This window comes from Hylobates moloch, unplaced genomic scaffold (assembly GCF_009828535.3).
Source record: "Hylobates moloch isolate HMO894 unplaced genomic scaffold, HMol_V3 SCAFFOLD_18, whole genome shotgun sequence".
Classification (NCBI taxonomy): domain Eukaryota; kingdom Metazoa; phylum Chordata; class Mammalia; order Primates; family Hylobatidae; genus Hylobates; species Hylobates moloch.
The window spans coordinates 32,511,575-32,533,753 of NW_026652293.1; the positions used below are offsets into that span (position 1 = coordinate 32,511,575).

At 42.1% G+C, this 22,179-nt stretch overlaps 1 protein-coding gene across 2 annotated transcripts in view; it reads left to right on the plus strand.

Moving 5' to 3' along the window:
• ZFYVE9 (zinc finger FYVE-type containing 9) overlaps positions 1 to 22,179 on the plus strand; it is a 211,203-nt gene that overhangs the window by 157,682 nt on the left and 31,342 nt on the right. The window lies entirely within an intron of this gene.

Consider the following 22,179-nt stretch of genomic DNA (forward strand, 5'->3'; position numbering starts at 1 on the left):
GTGAAGGTGAAAAATGCATGATTATGTATAAATTTTACTTATAATTAATTAACAATGAACAGTTCATAATATTGTATGGCTTAGTTCAGTTATGGGGAATTTCATTACAGAAAGACAAGATGTCAAATTTGTGACCTAGTTGTTCATTGGATGTGTCATTTTACCTTTTAATGTTATGATAGTGTTAGATTTGCATTTTGATTAGGTCATGAAATTAGCCTTGTATCTGTAATATTAGTGGTGAGATTTTTAAAATATCCCCCTTCCTACTATAAATATTTATTTATTTATTTTTTTATTTTTTTTATTTTTTTTTTTGAGATAGAGTCTCGCTGTGTCGCCCAGGCTTGAGTGCAATGGTGCGATCTCAGCTCACTGCAACCTCCACCTCCTGGGTTGAAGCAGTTCTTCTGCCTCAGCCTCCCGAGTAGCTGAGATTACAGGCGCCCGCCACCATGGCCGGCTAATTTTTGGATTTTTAGTACAGACGGAGTTTCACCATGTTCACCAGGCCAGTCTTAAACTCCTGACCTCAAGTGATCCACCCGGCTCCGCCTTCCAAAGTGCTGGCATTATAGACGTGAGCCACTGCGCCCGGCCAAATATTTATTATTTTCAACTGTTCTTAGTATTTAAGCACAGCTTAGTGTAAGTCTCAAAATGGCTTTAAGGTTCCAAAAGCAAATGATTCATTTTGAATTAAGCTACATTTTGTAACTAAAGTGAAATTGTACATACTATACACACATTTAACAGAATTATGTAAATATTTTTTGCCTATTTGCACGTGAAGTCTTTCATGAATTTAAATATTTTTTAAAATCAGTTCTAAAATGTCTAATGATAATTATTGGGCTTTTAAAGAGATTTTATTTTTAAACTTAGTTTGGTATAATAATGATTAAAATTTGTTGTTTTATTAGGGTGATAATTCCACTTCTTCCACTATTTCTTAGATTTCTTTCTTTTTTTTTTTTGAGACACAGTCTCACTCTGTCGCCCAGGCTGGAGTTTTGCTCTTTTTTTTTTTTTTTTTTTTTTTCAGTGGTGTGGTCTCAGTTCATCGCAACCTCTGCCTCCTGGGTTCAAGCGATTCTCCTGCCTCAGCCTCCCAAGTAACTGGGATTACAGGCACCCACCACCATGCCTGGCTAATTTTTGTATTTTTAGTAGAGACACGGGTTCACCATGTTAGCCAAACTGGTCTCAAACTCCTGATCTCAGGTGATCCACCCACCTCAGCCTCCCAAAGTGCTGGGATTACAGGCATGAGCCGCTGTGCCCAGCCGGGTTTCTTTGTATAAAATAATTTTTCTTTCCTTTTCTTTTTTCTTTTTTTTCCTTTTTCATTTCCTTTTTTCTTCATTTAGCCACTGAATCATTTATGCGTTGAATAAGCATTATGTACTTCGTATGCACGTAGAATCACACAGATGTTTTATTGGATTTGTGAGCTCAGTTCTCAGCATTATTATGAGAATGACCTCTGTGAAGAAAGCTTTTACCCATGACTTTCCACGTGATTTTTTTTTTTTTTTTTTAAGGATATTAGAAAATAGTAGCTAGAATGTGTGCTTACTTTTTTCTGGGATACAACTAGCAGTCTTCAGCATTTAGATAATCCTGCCTTGGAGTATCAAGGAGTAATAGATGAGACTAGGTAGAGTCAAATCTTTAAAGTGAACTATTTGTAGTTCACAGATCTTGCTCTCTTGCCCAAGCTGGAGTGCAATAGTGCAATCTTTCATGGCCTAAAAAGTTTTAAAAGAGATTGTGCTTTGAAAACCTATTTTATTTCTCAGATTTGAAATATTACTGTCTATTTCACAAACATTTATTAAATATGTTCTTTGATTTGAAATATAAAGATGAGATAAGAACATTAGGCCTGCTGGCCAAGCGCGATGGCTCACGCCTGTAATCCCAGCACTTTGGGAGGCCAAGGCAGGTGGATCACCTGAGGTCAGTAGTTTGAGACCACCCTGGCCAACGTGGTGAAACCCCGTCTCTACTAAAAATACAAACATTAGCTGGGCGCCTGTAATCCCAGCTACTCGGGAGGCTGAGGCAGGAGAATTGCTTGAACATGGGAGGCAGAGGTTGCAGTGAGCTGAGATCTCATCATTGGACTCCAGCCTGGGCAAAAAGAGCAAAACTCTGTCTCCAAAAAAAACAAAAAAAACAAAAAAAAATCTTATGCCTGCTTTCTGAGAGTTTGCTGTCCAGTAAAATGATGCCATCAGTGGCCTGTCTGGAGTGGCTGCTGCCATCATGCTGGCTGCAGCAGGGAGGTGCTGCCAGGGCTGCATACTCCATGGAGCCTGTAGGAGCCGGGGACAAGTGGGAGCCCCACCCCTTCCAAGTTGGTGGGGTGGGCCTCCCGAGGTGCAGCTGCCCAAGTTATGGGTGCAGACCTGGGCCTTCTGCTCCATGGAGCAGGCAGGAGCCCCACCCTTGCAGGCGCAGCTGTAGCTACCCAAGTTGTGGCTATGGACCCAGGCATCCTCGCACTCTTGGGTGCCTGTGAAGGACCCCCTCCCTCACGGCCCTGGAAATGCCTGCTCCTACTGCCTGTCTTTTCCCTGCTGTCAGCACCCACTCCAATCTCAGAGTAAAGTTGGGGCAGTGCTGACACGCCAGTGCCCTGCCACCTTGGCCCCCTCCGGACCTTGGGCACTGACAAACATAGGAGGGAAGCTAATGGGGGATGTGTGCAGCTCAGTGCTGGCCTGCAGACACCCCATGGAACCTACAGCTTGGGCACCATGAATAGCAGGAGGCAAACACATTCCTGAGCAGAAGAGGGCAGGTCCCCGATGATGTTCCACCTTCAGGCTAGGAAGGGCCTGAAGGCTGGGGGGCCAAGGCACCAGTCCCATGGACTGTAGTGGGAACTTGCGGTGCCTTTTCTCGGCCTGCCTGTGGCCGTCCATGGACCAGTTGGTGCATGCTTCCCCTCCTCTGAGGCCTATAAAAGCCCTAGGATCAGCTAGAGCTGAGCAGACATCGGGATGACCAGCTGCAGAGAGGAGCTACCCACTCCAGGGTCTCCTCTCTGCTGAGACCTGCAGACATTGAGATGACCAGCTGTAGAGAGGAGCTGCTCACTCCAGGGCCTCCTCTCTGCTGAGAGCTGAATACTCGATTTGACAACCTGCCTGTAGAGAGGAGCCACCCACCCCAGGCCCTCCTCTGAGCTATTATGTCACTCATAAAGCTCCTCTTCACTTTGCTCACCCTCCACTTGTCTGCATACCTCATTCTTCCTGGATGCAGGACAAGAACTTGGGACCTGCCAAATGGCAGGGCTGAAAGAGCTGTGACACCAACAAGGCTGAAACATGCCCCTTGCTTGCCACATTGCAAGTGAAGAGGAGAGAAGAGCTGCAGCCCTTTGGGGAGCCCAAGCTTGGGAGCTCCCTGAGCCAGGGCTGTGACTCCCTCTTTGGGGGCCTTGTGGTTACTGAAGTCTCCAAGCTTCCGAATGCCACTACATTCCCTGGTGGCAGCTATGGAAGCTGCTTGCGGTGCACCTGGTCCAGCCACAGCCTGGCAGAGAGCCAGGGCCTGTGCAGGCACCTGGAGCTACCTGCCTCACTGCAGCAGCCAGCATGCCTGACTGTGTGCAGTGGCCGGAACCCACGCTTACTTTCTCACATACCCCTTGCTGCTCCATGCCTGGCTCACCCTTGGCAGACATGGGATCCAGGCTGGTAGTGTAAGCCTAGCACAGCCTGCCAGGCTGAGTGGCCGGAACAAGCCCAGCAGGCCTGAGCAAAACTCAGGCAAAGGCACCACTGGCCACAGAGCTTTCCAGCCAGAAAAGCAACACATCAAGGATCCTGTAACAGTTAGATGATCAGATGTCATTCCCAAGCAAATAACATATATTGCTATCCTTGATGTTTGTGAAGTAGTGCTGTGTGTTTAGAAATTTTATTTGTTTGTACAAGTATATCTGTAAAAGCTATGAGGCCCTCATAGTTATTGCTTTTTTTTTTTTTTTTTTTGAGACGGAGTCCTGCTCTGTCACCCAGGCTGGAGTGCAGTGGCACAATCTTGGCTCACTGCAACCTGTGCCTCCAGGATTCAAGCAATTCTCCCACCTGAGCCTCCTGAGTAGCTGGGACTACAGGCACACACCACCATACCCAGCCAAAATTTGTATTTTTAATAGAGACAGGATTTCACCCTGTTGGCCAGGCTGGTCTCAGACTCCTAACTGCAGGTCATCTACCCACCTTGGCCTCCCAAAGTGCCAGAATTACAGGTGCGAGCCACTGCGTCAAGCCCCTATAGTTACTTCAGTACTGACTGGACACATTCACAACAACAGCGCCTATTCATATAACCTGTTTTTATGTGAACTCTGCTGCCTCCATTTATGGGGTGCAGGTTCAGAATCCTTTGTTCTAAAAGAGTAACAGTATTTCCTGTCATTTATTTTATGGATTATGTGTCAGGTCTTTTTCTTACCTGATTTAGCAAACTGAATTTTCTTTTTTTTTTTTTTTGAGACGGAGTCTCACTCTGTCTCCCAGGCTGGAGTGCAGTGGCGCGATCTCGGCTCACTGCAAGCTCCGCCTCCCGGGTTCACGCCATTCTCCTGCCTCAGCCTCCCAAGTAGCTGGGACTACAGGTGCCCGCCACCACACCCGGCTTATTTTTTGTATTTTTAGTAGAGATGGGGTTTCACCATGTTAGCCAGGATGGTCTCGATCTCCTGACCTCATGATCCACCCACCTCAGCCTCCCAAAGTGCTGGGATTACAGGCGTGAGCCACCATGCCCGGCCGCAAACTGAATTTTCCTTCTGATTAAATTTTTATTTTAACTCAACGTAATTTTATCTCCTACAATCTCATACAGTTAAATTGTGTTGTGTCTAATAATTCCACTTCATTGTTGAAAAAGTGATTTCTTTTTTCTTTTCTTTTCTTTTTGGAAACAGGGTCTCACTGTGTCACCAAGGCTAGAGTGCAGTGGCACAATCATGGATCACTGCAGTCTCAACCTCTTGGGCTCAAGTGATCCTCCCACTTCAGCCTCCTAAGTAGCTGGGACTACAGGCGTGTACCATCACACCCAGCTAATTTTTGTATTTTTTTGTTTTGTAGAGAGAGGGTTTCTCCATGTTGTCTAGGCTGATCCTGAACTCCTGGGCTCAAATGATACTCCCACCTTGGCTTCCCTAAGTGCTGGAATTACAGGCATCACTACACCCGGCCATAATTTTCTTGTACATTTTATTTAATCACAATATTCTTCTTTTCCTCTCATTCATTTTTTCTATTTATACGCATAGTCTTTCTTATTATTGCCCATATTGTGTGCTCTTTTGTTTCATGGCTTTTGCAGAGCTGCTTCCTTATTGATTCATACTTCCTCTACTCTTCACCTGCCTAACCCCCACTCATTATTCAGGTATCACCGTAAATGACATTTTTTTCACATATACTTTGATTTAACTCCCAACTGGGGTAACTCTATTATATGCATTCCTAGAATTCTATGCATATTATTTGTAATAATCAGTACATTTATAATTCCTTGTTGTGTGTCTGTTTTCTCTACTATACTGTGAGTTCCATAAGGGACTATGTCTGTCTTATATACCACAGGTATCATTAGCAAACACCCTAGTACGGAGTGGGGTAGCAAGAAATATCTGTTGGATGAAGACATGGAACAGAACTAATATAGATAAAACAATATGAAAACAAGTGGTGAAATTTATTGCAAGTACTCTAAAGGTACAGAGAAAGTAGATCTCTAGAGGATGAATAGAATAGACACCAATGTTTCTTAATTTCTTATTGACCCTGAATCCCTAACAGAGCAACACATTTCATGTAGGAGATATTCATAAATGTTCACCAAATAACTAGACGAATGAAAGATTTGAAATGGATAATGAATGATACCTAGGCACTAGAAAGAGAAGGGCAGACTGGGCATGGTGACTCACGCTTGTAATCCCAGTACTTTGGGAGGCCAAGGTGGGCAGATTGCTTGAGCCTAGGATTTCAAGATCAGCCTGGGCAACATGGCAAGACCCCATTCCTACAAAAAATACAAAAAATTAGCTGGGCATGGTGGCATATGCCCTGTAGTCCCAGCTACTTGGGAGGCTACGGTGGGAGGATCACCTGAGCCCAGGAAGTCGAGACTGCAGTGAGCTGAGATTTCTCCACTGCACTCCAGCCTGGGTGACAGAGTGAGACCCTGACTCAAAAAAAAAAAAAAAAAAAAAAGGGGGGGGGGGGGGGCAGAAAAGACCTTAAGCGAAAAGGAGGATAGATACCTGCCTACACAAAGGAAGGGAAGGAGCATATCTCATAGGGAAATGAGAGACAACAAAGTGCCTAGCAAAGAGGGGGTTAAAGCAGACTGATGGCTTTGTGGGATGTGAGGTTGTACTAAGACTGCTGGCTTCAAAATCCACTCAGAGGAATTTAGATTTTAATATGATAATTTATAAAGAGCTTTTTTAGGTTCTTAAGCAGAAAAAGTGACTTAATGAAAGCAGGATTTTGGAAAACTGAGTTTGGTGGCTATATGGAAAATGAGGAGGGAGGGAGGGACTAAGGAAAGACTTTAAGCTTAGAAAGCTAGAAGATAGTACTTCTGACAGCATGGAAATTTTAATAAATAAGCATCGTATATAAAATTTCTAATCTCTTTTGTCAAGGCCATTAAAGATCCTTGTTGGTTAAGGTCACCTGGCTCATATATATATGTATTTTTTGAGACAGAGTCTTGCTCTCGCTCTGTTGCCCAGCTGGAGTGCAGTGGTGGTGTGATCTCGGCTCACTGCAACCTCTGCATCCCAGGCTCAGGTGATCTTCCCACCTCAGCCTCCTGAGTAGCTGGGACTACAGGCACACACCATCATGTCCGGCCAAATTTTCTGTTAGTAGGGATGGGATTTCCTCATGTTGCCCAGGCTGGTCTTGAACTCCTGGGCTCAAGCGATCTGCTTGCCTCAGCCTCCCAAAGTGCTCAGATTGCACCACCGCACTGGGCCTCATGTTCTTATAATGAGATTATTTTCACCATTGTATTAACTAATAATAAATAAATATTTAGAATGTACCAGGCACTATTCTAAGCATGTATGTATCTTTACACTAACTCTATGACATGAGTATGCTAAATACCTTTTTACAGATGAGGAAATTAAGATGCAGAGAGCTTAGCTGGGTGCCATATTGAATGTGTATAGTCCTAGGTACAGGCTGAGGTGGGAGGATCACTTGAACCCAGGAGTTTGAGGCCAGCCTAGGCAACATAGCAAGACCTCATCTCTTAAAAAAGCAAAAAAAGACACATAGAATTTAAGCAACTTGCCCATGATCATACAGCTAGCAAGTAGTAGAGCTGCCATCAAACCTAGGCGTTCTGATTCTAGTGTCCCTACTCTTAACCACTGCACTGTAGACTTTAGTTTAAATAATTACCAATTTAGTTTTAGGGCTGATGAGTTAAAGTGATTGTATGTGGTTCTATTTACATTTTGTATGTAACCAGATTACTGGCATAGCTAGTACATGCACTTGAATACTAAAGTCTCATGGAATGGTAAAACTAAAATTACCTCTGGGGCATTTCCTAATATGTGACTAGTTTTTTGTTGTTGTTGTCATTGTTTTCTTTTTTGAGACAGGGTCTTGCTGTGTTGCCCAGGCAGGAGTGCAGTGGTGCAATCGTAGCTCAGTGGTAGCCTCCACCTCCTGGGATCAAGGGATTCCCGCACTTCAGCCCCTGAAGAAGCTGGGACTACAGGTGTGCACCACTACGCGCAGCTAATTTTTAAGTTTTTTGTAGAGATGAGGTCTTACTACGTTGCCCAGGTTGGTCTTGAACTCCTGAGCTCAAGTAGTTCTGCCTTGGCCTCCTCAAAGTGCTGAGATTACAAGCATGAGCCACCATGCCTGGCCATGACTCTGTTATTTAATATGTTTGTTTAAGATCAGGAAAATGATGAGCCATAGTGAAAGAAAAAGAGATGTTAGAATCAAATAGACTGTGGATTGATTTTTTTTTTTTTTTTTTTTTTTTTTGAGATGGAGTTTCACTCTTGTCACCCAGGCTGGAATGTAGTGGCGCGATCTTGGCTCACTGCAACCTTCACCTCCTAGGTTCAAGCGATTCTCCTGCCTCAGCCTCCTGAGTAGCTGGGACTACAGATGTGCACCACCACACCCAGCTAATTTTTGTATTTTTGGTAGAGACAGGGTTTCACCATGTTGGCCAGGCTGGTCTCAAACTCCCGACCTTAGGTGTTGTGTCCGCCTCAGCCTCCCAAAGTGCTGGGATTATAGGTGTGAGCCACCACTCCCAGCTGGATTGATGTTTAATTACTAGCTGTATTACCTTAGTGGGTTAATCTCTCTTCTGGAATATGGGTATGCTCATATTATGAAGTTTTGTGACATTTCAATGATGTGTCAAATAACTAGTGTTGTGTATTAGCCTGGTATACTATAATTGTACATAAATTGTATGCTATTGTTGTTGTGTTTATTTTTATCATTCAGATTAATTGTTCATATGGTTAATTTTTATTTTTTATTTATTTATGTATTTTTTTTTTGAGATGGAGTCTCACTCCATCGCCCAGGCTGGAGTGAAGTGGTACAGTCTTGGCTCAGTGCAACTTTCGCCTCCTGGATTCAAGCAATTCTCATGCCTCGGCCTCCTGAGTAGCTGAAATTACAGGCGCATGCCACCATGCCCAGCTAATTTTTGTATTTTTAGTAGAGACAGAGTTTTGCCGTGTTGGCCAGGCTGGTCTCGAACTCCTGACCTTAGGTGATCCGTCTGCATCAGCCTCCCAAAGAGCTGGGATTACAGGCATGAGCCACCATGCCTGGCTTCATTTGGTTAACTTTTATTGAACTTGTGTTACAAACTTCTCATTTTCATGTGGTTGTAGGATTTATCTAACTTCCCAATATAGCTAAATTCCCTTAGGAAGTACAGGGCATCTGGGTAAATCTACAGGAAGGTGAAGTGGTGAAGACTCAAAAAATCATTTAAAAATATATATATTGAATCTAACTGTAGGTATTTAATATAAGGAAAAGAAGACTATAAAGGAATAGCACAGCATCCACCATTAATATGCATAGGCTCTATTACACTTTGAGACTCATGAGGTTATTTGGTTATAGGATATACTTAACCCTAGGGTTCCCATAAGGATGTAGAACATGAACCATGGCTTGATAGTAGTACAGTGTCAGGCTTTTGTTATCTTTGACAGTCTTTGCAACAACCCATGTAGCATCTGACGTAGCTAATTGGGAGCATCTTTTTGGGCCTTCCTCCATCCCCAGATAACTGCTCAAACGACAAGATTCACATCAGGCAGGTGTAGGAGCTGTCCTGGCTTAGAAGTCTTATTCCTGACAGCAACCAATATCTCTTGGAAAAACTTCATAGGCATAGATTCCAGGGTGCCTCTAGGGGACTTGCCCTGCTACAAGAGTGACTATTCAAGTAAGACCAAAGTTATGGCTATCTATCAGGGGTTTATGGTTCTCCCTGTTCAAATATAATTTATTATCTTTCACTTTTGCCCATGTTGGAATAGTAGGGATTGATTGTATGGATTGAATTGTGTCCCTCTAAAGTTCATATATTGAAGTTGTAACCTCCCAGTACCTCAGAATATCACTTTATTTGGAGGGAGGGTCTTTACAAAGGTAATCAAGTTTAAATGAAGTCATTAGAGCAGGCTCAAATCCAATATGACTGGTGTCCTTATAAGAAGGGGAAATATGGAAACAGACACACATATAGGGAAGATAATGTGAAGAGATATAGGGAGAAGATGGCCAACTACAAGCCAAGGATAGAGGCCTGGAAACAGATCCTCCTGTCACAGCCCTCAGATGGAACTATCTCTGCTGATGTTGATTTTGGGCTTGATTTTGGACTTCTAGCCTCCAGAAATGTAAGACAATGCATTTCTGTTATTTAAGCCATCCAGCTTGTACTTTAATGTAGCTGTGCAAGCATGCTATCACACCAGTCCACCTTAAACAACTAAATATCAAGACAAAGTATGATAAAAACAAAAGATAATGGGCAGAGAAGGTGAGTCTTCTGCTTACCCTATCTTACTGCCTGTGGTTTTCAGGCCATAGAGCAGGTAGGGGAAACACAAACTGACTTAGAGGTCTCCCTGACTTGAGGAGACAGAGTTGAGAAATATAGAGAGCCCACGATGGTTAGTTAGAATTTGCAGGACCAATTGCCAGAAGTTTTTTAAAAATTCAGGAGATCTGGAAAGATTTCTGGAGTCTTAGCTGATTACTTACTAGTCAGTGTGTCTATACGAGGAAAGCACTGCAAAGAAATGGGTAGAACAATTCTCACAGGGCCAGGAATAGTTTGTATTCTTACCAGCCAGAGTGAAAAAGGTTCATGTACTACATGGGCACATTATGTCTAATGACTCAAATTATGTACAGATTCAAACTGCTCTGATCCTACCTAATAAGCTTTAAAGAAAGCTTGAAAAGGATGAAAGAATGGGCACATTAAGGAGAGCTATGGAAGATACAAAAAAGACCCAAATCAAGCTTTAAGAAATGAAGGTGGCAACGGGATGAAAAGTATGCTGGATGAAATTAAATGCAGATTAGACAATGCTGAAGAAAAAACTCATGATCATGAAAACATAACAACAGAAATGATCCAAAATGAAACACAAAGAGAAAAGGCTGAAAAATTAAATGAACAGCACATCATCGAGTTGTGGCAGCCAAATTCTGTAATTGAAGTACCCAAAGGAGAGAAAAGGTGGTGGACCTAAAAAATATTTGAAGAAACAGTGGTTAAAAAATTTCCAAATTTAATGAAAATTATAAACTTACAGATCCAAGAAGCTCAATGAACCCCAATTGCAAGAAACAGGATAAAAACTACATTAAACATTATTATCATAATCAAATTGTATAGAAATTCACATAAAGAGAAGAACCTTAAAAGCAGCTTGAGGGAAGAAATCTTCCTTATATACTTAGGTATTTTGCAAATATAAAAACGACAGCGTATTTCTCATGAAAACAGTGCAAGTTGCAAGACAGTGCAGCAAAATCTTTAAAATGCTGAAAAAGAAAAACTGTCATCCTGTATTTTATACCCAGTAAAAATATGTTTTAAAAATGAAGGCAGGCTGGGCGCAGTGACTCACACCCATAATCCCAGCACTTTGGAAGGCCGAGGTGGGCGGATCACTTGAGGCCAAGAGTTCGAGACCAAACTGGCTAACATGGTGAAAGCCCCATCTCTACTAAAAATACAAAAGTAGGCCAGGTGCTGTGGCTCACGCCTATAATCCCAGTAGTTTGGGATGCCAAGGCAGGTGGATCGCCTGAGCTCAGGAGTTCGAGGCCACCTAGGACAATATGGTGAAGCCTGGTCTCTACTAAAAATACAAAAAAATTAACCGGGTGTGGTGGCGCTCGCCTCTAGTCCCAGCCACTTGGGGGCCTAAGGCAGGAGAATCGCTTGAGGCAAAGGTTGCAGTGAGCCGAGATTGCACCACTGCACTCCAGCTTGGACTACAGAGTGAGACCCGGTCTCAAAAAGAAAAAAAAAAAGCAAAAACTAGCCAGGCACGGTGGTGGGCGCCTGTAGTCCCAGCTACTCAGGAGGCTGAGGCACGAGAATTGCTTGAATCTGGGAGGCAGAGGTTGCAGTGAGCTGAGATCGTGCCACTGAGGCAAAGCATTTTCTCAGATACATAGAATTTATCACCAACAGACCTGTTCCACAAGAAATGTTAAAGTCCATCAAGGAGAATACCAAATATTGGAAATCTGGATCTACACAAAGGAATAAAAAGTGACATAAATGATAAATTTATAGGTAAACATAACATTTAAGACAATTAACTGTTTCAAATTAAACGTTTGGCCGGGTGCAGTGGCTCATGCCTGTAATCCCTGCACTTTGAGAGGCTGAGGTGGGAGGATCACTTGAAGCCAGGAGTTCAAGGACACAGCTAGGCAACAAAATGAGATGCCATCTTTACAAAAAATACAAAAATTAGCTGGGTATGGTGGCACATACCAGTATTCCTAGCTACTCTCTAGGCTGAGGCAGGAGGATTGCTTGAGCCCAGTGATTGGAGGTTGCAGTGAACTATGATCACACCATTCCACTCCAGCTTGGGCAATGGAATGAGACCCTGTCTCTAAAATAAAATAACATATATTAAATAGTAATGTATTGTGGAATTTATACCATATGTAGAGACAAAAATGTAGAACAGTAGCAAAAAGGCCAGGGAAGAAGATATGGAAGTATATGACATGTGATGTGGTATAATTTTACTTAAAAGTTTATTGATAAGTTAAAGATACATAATATAAACCCAAAAGCAACCACGAAAAAAATCAAAATGGGTAGGTATAGCTAATCAACAAAAATATAAAATGGAATCATAAAAGAAGGCTGAAAAAGATAACAAAGAAGAGATGGGACAAATAATAAATACCAAGATAGTAAATTTAAATCCAGCCATGTAAAAAAATCACTCAAATATAAATGATCTAAATACCTTCAAGTAAAAGGCAGAGATTGTCAGACTCAATAAGGAAGATTCATCTATATGTTGTGTAAGAAGCATACGTATAAGAAAAACACGGCCGGGGCTGGGCGTTGGTGGCTCACGCCTGTAATCCCAACACTGGGAGGCTGAGGCAGGCAGATCAGTTGCGGTCAGGAGTTAGAGACCAGCCTGGCCAACATGGAGAAACCCCGTCTCTACTAAAAATACAAAATTAGCCAGGCGTGGTGGTGCGTGCTTGTAGTCCCACCTACTCGGGAGGCTGAGGCAGGAGAATCACCTGAACCCGGGAGGCAGAGGTTGTAGTGAGCCGAGATCCCGCCATCGCACTTCAGCCTGGGCAACAAGAGTGAAACTCCGTCTCAAAAAAAAAAAAGAAAAGAAAACCACGGCTGGGTGCAGTGGCTCATGCCTGTAATCCCAACACTTTGGAAGGCCAAGGCGGGTGCATCACCTGAGGTCAGGCGTGTGAGACCAGCCTGGCCAACATGGTGAAACCCCGTCTCTACTAGAATACAAAAATTAGCTGGGCTTTGGTGGTGGGTGCCTGTAATCCCAGCTACTCGGGAGGCTGAGGCAGGAGAATTGCTTGAACCTGGGAGGTGGAGGTTGCACTGAGCCAAGATCACGCCACTGCACTCCAGCCTGGGCGACAGAGTGAGACTCGGTCTCAAAAACAAACAAACAAACAAAAAACAGTAAATGGGTAGAAAAGATAGCACAGTAATATTAATTAAAAGAAAGCTGAAATGGCTATATTAATATCCAGGTTATTTCAGAACGTATATTATTACCAGGGATAAAGAAATACATGCCATATTTATAAAGGGATCAATTTATCAAAATGATACAACAATTTCAAAACATGTATCTAATAACAGAGCTTCCAAATGCACAGTGCGAGAACTGGTAAAACAAAAGGTTAAATGGAGAAACCCACAATAATATTTGGAGATTTCAATAACCCTGTCTCACTAATTGAAGAAAGTAGTAAATAGAAAATCAGCGGGACTATGGAAAACTTGAAACAACACAGCCAATTTTACTTAATTGATTTTTATAAAATACTCCACACAACAGCATCAGAATGCACATTCTTTACCAGTGCACACAGAACATTTACAAAATAGACCATTTTCTGTGGTGTAAAGGAGGTCTCAATAAATGTAAGATGATTCAAATCATACAGTGTGGTCTGTGACCACACAGCTTTAAATAAGAAACCAATACCAGAAAGATCTCTAGAAAATTCCCAAATATTTGGAAATAAAGTGTACATTTCCCAATAATCCATGGGTCAAAGAATAAACCAAAAGGAAAATTATAAAATATTTTGAACTGCTTGAAAATGAAAACATGAGATATAAAAATTGGGGGATACAGCTAAAACAATGATAAGAGATAAATTTATAGCATTAAACCCTTATATTAGAAAAAAAGGCCAGGCACGGTGGCTCATGCCTGTAATCTCAGCACTTTGGGAGGCCGAGGTGGGCGGATCACTTGAGATCAGGAGTTTGAGACCAGTCTGGCCAACATGGTGAAACCCCATCTCTACTAAAAATACAAAAAAATTATCCGGGTGTGGTGGTGCATGTCTGTAATCCCAGGAGATGGAGGTTGCAGTAACTCGAGATCACACCATTGCACTCCAGCCTGGGTGACAGAGCAAGACTCTGTCTCAGAAAAAAAAAAAAAAAGACATCTCAAATCAATGACCTACTCGTCTACCTTCAGTAATTAGACAACAAAGAGTAAATGAAATACAAAATAAAAGAGAAGAAATAATAAAGATAAGCAATCCATAAAATAGAAGACAAAAACAATAAAGAAAATTAATGAAACCAAAAGCCAGTTCTTTGAGAAAAGCAGTAAAATTGATAAACCTCTAGACTGATTTGATAGGGAAAGCACAAATTACCTTTTTAGGATGTAAAAGAGGGAAACTATCATTACAGGTCCGATAGACAGTTTGAACATGTTTTGGCCAGTGTGCGTTCAACTTAGATAAAATAGGCAAATTATTTGAACAGTAAGTTTTCACAGCTCTCAAGATTAAATAGATAACCTAAATAGCCCTGTATTTATTAAAAGAATTGAATTTATTGTTTAAAACCTTCCCACAAAGAAAAGTCCTAGTTCAGATGGTTTCACTGGTAACTTAACAATGAAGGAAGAAATAACACCATTTCTGTGCAAACACACCAAGAAAATAGAAGAGAAGGAATCTTACTCTATGAGGTCAGCCTTATACTAATAACAAAACCAAAAAAAGACATTACAAAAAATAAAAACTATACATCATACCTCTCATGAAGATATTTGCATAAATAGTTAACAAATTTTTGGTAAATCCACCCTAACAATACATAAAATAATAATGTGTATTACGACTAAACGTGGTTTATTTCAGGAATGCTAAGTTGGTTTAACATTCAAAACTCATTCCATAGTTTAGGATACAGGATCCTTTAACAGGATGAAAAAGGAAAACCATATGATACAGCAAAAGCAGTTGATGAAATCCTATTTCCATTCAAGATTAGAGAGAGCATGATTGTGTTTGTGTGTGTGTGTGTGTGTGTGTGTGTGTGTATTGGCAATCTAAGAAGAGAACTTTCACAAGTTAGTGATTATCTATGAAAAATCTATAATTAACATCTGTAATGGTAACAGACTGAGTGCTTCCCCTTTAAGATTGGAAAGAAGAAGGGGATGTTCACTCCTGTTTTTATTGAGCATTGTAATGGAGCTTCTAGCCCATGTAATAAGGGGAAAAAAAATAAGAGTCATAAAATTATATATATCAAAAAAGACTGTCGGTATTCATGGATAACATGGCTATGTAGAAAATCCTGTGGAGTCTACAAAATGGCCACTAGATCTACTAAGTGAAGTTAGCAAAGTCATGAGATTATTGTATAAAAATCAGTAGTATTTTGGTATACTAGCAATGAACAATTGAATACAGAAATTTAATAACAATACAGTAGGCCAGGTGTGGTGGCTCACACCTGTAATTCCAACACTTTGGAGGACAAGGTGGGCTGATTGCTTGAGCCCAGGAGTTCTAGACCAGCTGGGCAACATGGTGAGAACCTGTCTGTACAAAAAATACAAAAATTAGCCAGGTGTCATGGCACATGCCTGTAGTTCCAGCTACTCAAGAGGCTGAGGTGGGAGGATCACTTGAGCCTAGGAGGCAGAGGTTGCAGTGAGCTGAGATTGTGTCATTGCACTTCACTCTGGGTGACAGAGTGTGACCCTGTCTCAAAAAAAAAAAGAAAAAACCACAATATCAAAAATATGACATAATTTGGGATAAATTTCTTAAGTGATCTATAATACTTATACACTGAAAACTACAAAATATTGTTATGAGAATTTAAAGACCTAAATAAATAGAGATATATAATATTTATGGATTGGTAGACTCAGTACTGTTAAGATTGCAGTTCTCCCCAAATTGATCTGTAGCTTCAACACAATCCCAATCAAAATACTAGTAGGCTTTTTTAAAAATAAAAATTAGCCGGGCACAGTGGCTAACACCTGTAATCCTAACGCTTTGGGAGGCCAACGTGGGCGGATCACCTGAGGTCAGGAGTTTGAGACCAGTCTGACCAACATGGTGAAACCCCATCTCTGCTAAAAATACAAAATTAGCCAGGTGTGGTGGCACATACCTGTAATCCCAGCTACTCAGGAGGTTGAGGCAGGAGAATCACTTGAACCCGGGAGGTGGAGGTTACAATGAGCCGAAATCGCACCATTTTACTCTAGCCTGGGCAACAAGAGCAAAACTCTGTCTCAAAAATAAATAAATAAATAAATAAAAACAAATAAAAATTGAGGTACTGATCCTGAAATTTATATGGGGATGCAAAGAACCTAGAAGAGCCAAAACAACTTTGAAAAAGAACATAATAGCCAGGCACAGTGGCTCAGGCCTGTAATCCCAGCACTTTGGGAGGCTGAGCTGGGCGGATCACAAGGTCAGGAGATCGAGACCATCCTGGCCAACATGGTGAAATCCCATCTCTACTAAAACTACAAAAATAAGCTGGGCGTGGTGGTGTGTGCCTGTAATCCCAGCTACTTGGGAGGCTGAGGCAGGAGAATCTCTTGAACCCGGGAGGCAGAGGTTGCAGTGAGCTGAGATTGCGCCACTGCACTTCAGCCTGATGACAGAGGGGGAGACTCCGTCTCAAAAAAAAAAGAAAAAGAACATAATTCCAGGACTTCTTAGATGATGTTAAGACCTTTATTTTTTTTTGACAGAGGTTTGCTCTTGTTGCCCAGGCTGGAGTGCAATGGTGCGATCTCGGCTCATTGCAACCTCCGCATCCTGGGTTCAAGTGATTCTCCTGCCTCATCCTCCCGAGCACCTGGGATTACAGGCACGTGCCACCACGCCCAGCTAATTTTGTATTTTTAGTTGAGACAGGGTTTCTGCATGTTGGCCAGGCTGGTCTCGAACTCCTGACCTCAGGTGATCCACCCACCTCGGCGTCCCAATGTGCTGGGATTACAGGCATGAGCCACTGCGCCCAGCTGTTAAGACGTATTTTAAAAGTAGAGTGATCAAAGCAGTATTGTTTGGGTGTAAATATATTTGAATAGACCAATGGAACAGAACAGGGAGTCAAAACATAGATGCTCACAGATGCTCAATTGCTTTTCCATAAAGATGCCAAGGCAGTTCATTAGGAAAAGGATAATCTTTTGAACAAAAATGATCTTTATAATTGTATAGCCAGTTGTTTGAAAAAGAAGATGAACCTCAACCTTTACCTCATACCATGTACAAAAATTAATTAGAAATGGTTCATAGATTTATGCAGAGTTAAAACTAAAACTTCTGAAAGAAAACATGAGATAAAAACCTTAGTGACCTTTGGCTTGAAGGAGGGTGAGGGAACAATATGTTACAAAGGGGCTCAAGGAAATTTTGGGGGGTGATTGCAAGTGCCTTTTTATGAGTATATGCACATGTCAGAATTCATCAAATTGTACACTTTAAATATGTGTAATTCATCAGTTATTTTAAATATAACTGTAAAAGAAAATACATCATTTTTTTTTCTGGTAATGTAATAGACATTCAAACTTTGATCAGGTCACTGCAGTGATATAGCCAAAGAGTTAACCTGTCGAAGTCTCACATAAAAAGGAACAAGGTTTTGTTAACTCTTTACTCAACACCAAAAAGATAGGAATGGAGAAGTTTATGTTGGTTGTGATACAAGAATCTGTGAAATCATGTATTTGTACAATTCTCCATCTTGTATAAGACAGGCTGAAAAATAGACTGAATGGCCTCTTGAGATTCTTTCCCACTCTAAGCTTCTAAAATAGGAGTTTTGGTTTATTTTAATTTAAAACTACACATATTCTTCAGAGAAGTGTGAAATTACAAAAGCATAATTTCATAGGTTCTTTGTAGCACTGGCAAGAACAGATGGCGCTAAAATCTGTTTGAGGAATGTTTGATTCTCTGGCCTTCAAGGAATACATTTCTTTTAGGGGAATTAGGAGCTGATAGTCCTTTTCTTAGAGGAATGAAAGGAGTTGGTCAAAGGTCCTCTGGAGAATAGTGCAGACGAGAGAGATGATGTTCCATTGATTATTGGTATAGCTTTTCCTAGTTTATACATAAAAGACAGTATTTAACAATAGATATGTTCAAATAAAAGAATCCTTAAGAAGAGGCCCATGATGCTGTACCTCCACTGACTGCAAGAGGAGGCCACTGCTGAACCCCACATGCCCAGGATAGTACTGTCTTCTCTCTTGTGTACATGCCCATTGACAGGAGTGGTTCTACTACACTGGACTTCTTTCTAGTCAAACTCCTGGCTTTCCCTGTCTCCCAGAACTCACAACCTCGCTGCCATATTTGTCCTTGAGACCATCAGCTTTAATCTCATTATGTGTATGTCAAGCACCACAAGAAGTTCTGGACTCCTAGGGCATTCGTCATTTATCATAATTTAATTTCTATCTCCGTACACCCTCCTTTCTGACCCCATTTTGTATTCATTTTGGAAAACCCAAGATATTAGTTCTTGTAAGTCTTATTTGCCTCTATACATTTCCTTGGTAATCTTATCCAGTTCTATGGGCTTAAATACTGTTTCTAAGCTGACACTTCCAAATGTTTGTTTTTAGCCTGAATCTCTCTGCTGTTTTGTAGACTTGACGGTCTTACTGCCCACTTGACATCTCCATTTGCATACACATTTCAAGCTTAGCAAGTTCACCTTTGACATGGTCATCTTACAGGCTTCTCTATCTAAATTAATGACAGTGCTGTCATCTTTCCAGTTACCCAGGCCCAAAACTTTAGAGTCATCTTTGAATCTTCTTTCCCTCATTCCCTGATAGACAAACCTATCAGGAAATTCTGCTGCCTCTACTTTCTAAATATATCTATAATCCAGCTGCCTCTCAATCCTGGGACCAGTCTGGTCTCTGACCTAGATTTCTGCAGTGGCCTCCTAACAGGTCTTCCTGTCAGTACCCTTGTCAGTCTGTTCTCAATGTAGCAGCCTAAGTGGTCTTTGCTTTTCTTTCTTTATTTATTTTTTGAAACAGAGTCTCGCCCAGGCTGGAGTGCAATGGCGCGATCTCAGCTCACTGCAACCTCCGCCTCCCAGGTTCAAGCGATTCTTCTGCCTCAGCCTCCTGAGTAGCTGGGACTACAGGTGCGCACCACCATGCCCAGCTAATTTTTGTATTTTTAGTAGAGACAGGGTTTCATGATATTGGCCAGGCTGGTCTCGAACTCCTGACCTTGTGATCTGCCCGCCTTGGCCTCCCAAAGTATTGGGATTACAGGAGTGAGCCACTGCACCCAGCCTAGTCCTTTCAAAACTAAGTCATATCATATCACTCCTCTGCTTAAAACCTTCCACAGATTTTTCATCCCAATCAGAATGACACAAGTCCTCTACACCATTTGTATTTCTTGACTCATTATCTCTGTGATCTCTTTTTTTTTTTTTTTTTTTGAGACAGAGTCTCGCTGTATCACCCAGGCTGGAGTGCAGTGGTGCGATCTCAGCTCACTATAAACTTTGCCTCCCAGGTTCACGCCGTTCTCCTGCCTCAGCCTCCCGAGTAGCTGGGACTACAGGCGCCTGCCCCCACGCCCGGCTAATTTTTTGTATTTTTAGTAGAGATGGGGTTTCACCGTGTTAGCAAGGATGGTCTTGATCTCCTGACCTCGTGATCCGCCCACCTTGGCCTCCCAAAGTGCTGGGATTACAGGTGTGAGCCACCGTGCCCAGCCCTCTGTGACCTCAGTTTTTATAACTCTTCCTTTTCTGGCACTTAGCTCTGGCCACACTGTCCTCGATGTTCCTTGAAATTCCAGGGCATGCTACCTTACTGCCCTCCAGGGCCGTGCACATATCCCCGTGCAGTGGGATAAGAGCCTTTGGCTTTTCCCTCACTTTTTTCAGTAAGACATCCTCTGACTCTCCTATTTAAAATTGTACCCACCAATACTCCCAGTCCTCCTTCCATGTTTTATTTTTCTCTGTAGCACTTATCATTGTATAATGGTTTTATGTATTTTACTTATTTGTTTATTGTTTTCGTCTCCTCCTCCTACGCACACAAGAATATAAGCTCTGTGAGGGCAGAAATTTGTTTGCTTGTCTACTACTGAATAAAGCAAGCACTGAAACAGTGTCTGGGACATATTAGATACTCAATGCCCGTTGGCTAAATGAATAAGTATTTTCTAAATAAATGAGTGAAGGCAGCCTGGGCAGCATAGCGTGAGACCTCAGCTCTACAAAATAAAAAATAGGGCAGAGGGCCAGGCACAGTGCCTCATGCCTGTAATCCCAGCACATTGGGAGGCCAAGGAGGGAGGGTCACTTCAGGTTAGGTGTTTGAGAGCAGCCTGGCTATCATGGTGAAACCCCGTCTCTACCAAAAAATAACAAAAATTAGGCGGGCGTGCCGGCACATGCCTGTAATCCCAGCTACTCGGGAGGCTGAGGCAGGAGAATCACTCCTGAGGTCCAGAATTCACAACCACCCTGACTAACGTGGTGAAACCCTGTATCTACTAAATACAAAAAAAAAAAAAAAATAGCCGGGCCTGGTGGCGCATGCCTGTAATCCGAGCTACTTGGGAGGCTGAGACAGGAGAATTGCTTGTACCTGGTTGGCGGAGATTGCAGTGAACTGAGATTGTGCCATTGCACTCCAGCCTGGGCAACAAGAGCAAAACTCAATCTCAAAAAAAAAAAAAAAAAAAAAACAAATGAAAATAAAGATAGCTGGGTATAGTGGTACATACCTATTGTCTGTATACCTGGGAGGCTGAGGTGGGAGGATCACTTGAGCCCAAGAGTTGGAGGCTGCACTAAGCTATGATTATGCCACTGCACTCCAGCCGGGGCAACAGAACAAGACCCTGTCTCAAAAAAAAAAAAAAAAAAAAAAAAAAAAAAAAAAAAACACACACACACACAAAAACAAAACAGAATGAATGAAGACTCATAGTTGTCAATATGTAGATTCATAGGACTTGAAGATGGGGTCTAGCCTCTGGACACTAGTGAATTTCAGCTAACTGGAAGGGTACGTATTTACATTTTTCTTAAAATTACTCCAAGAAAGTATATTCTTCCACCTTTTCTTTCCATCGTTCTTCAGCTCAGTGTTTCTTTCTCAGTTCTAGTTCTGTTCCTCACTCATGCTGTTTCCTCTGTCCAAAATATTCTTTTTGTATACCTGATAGCCTTTAGCAAACCTCCCTAGAATTCTCCATCCCCTAGACAGTGTCATTGTTTTTCTCCTCCATTTTCCTGTTGTTCTTTATTTCTGTAACATGCACAGGGTGATGTGTGTGAATCCTGTCCTCTGAATTGTGAGCCTCTTGAGGGCAGAGAGTGTCTTTCATGCTTCCCTGTATCCTTGTAGTTGTTCACTTTTCATAGATTTTCCACACCTTTATACTGGATCTTCCTATCTAAAGCCTTTGTTAATCACTTGATAATGTTTGTAGAATTGATTCACTAAAACTTATTTTATTTGGCCGAGTACAGTGGCTCACACCTGTCATTCCAGCACTTTGGGAGGCTGAGGAGGGAGGATCACTTTAGCCCCAAGATTTGAAACCAGCCTTGGCAACCTAGTAAGAAAGACCCCGTCCATACAAAATTAAAAATAAAAGAATTAGGCTGGGCGTGGTGGCTCACGCCTGTAATCCCAACACTTTGGGAGGCTGAGGCAGGCGGATTACGAGGTCAGGAGATGAAGACCATCCTGGCTAACGTGGTGAAACCCCGTCTCTACTAAAAATACAAAAAATTAGCTGGCTGTGGTGGTGGGCGCCTGTAGTCCCAGCTACTTGGGAGGCTGAGGCAGGAAAATGGTGTGAACCCAAGAGGCAGAGCTTGCAGTGAGGCAGAGCTTGCAGTGAGGCTGAGGCAGGAGAATGGTGTGAAGCCAGGAGGCAGAGCTTGCAGTGAGCTGAGATTGCACCACTGCACTCTAGCCTGGGCGACAGAGCGAGACTCCGTCTCTTAAAAAATTAAATAAATAAATAAAAAATAAAAGAATTAGCCAGG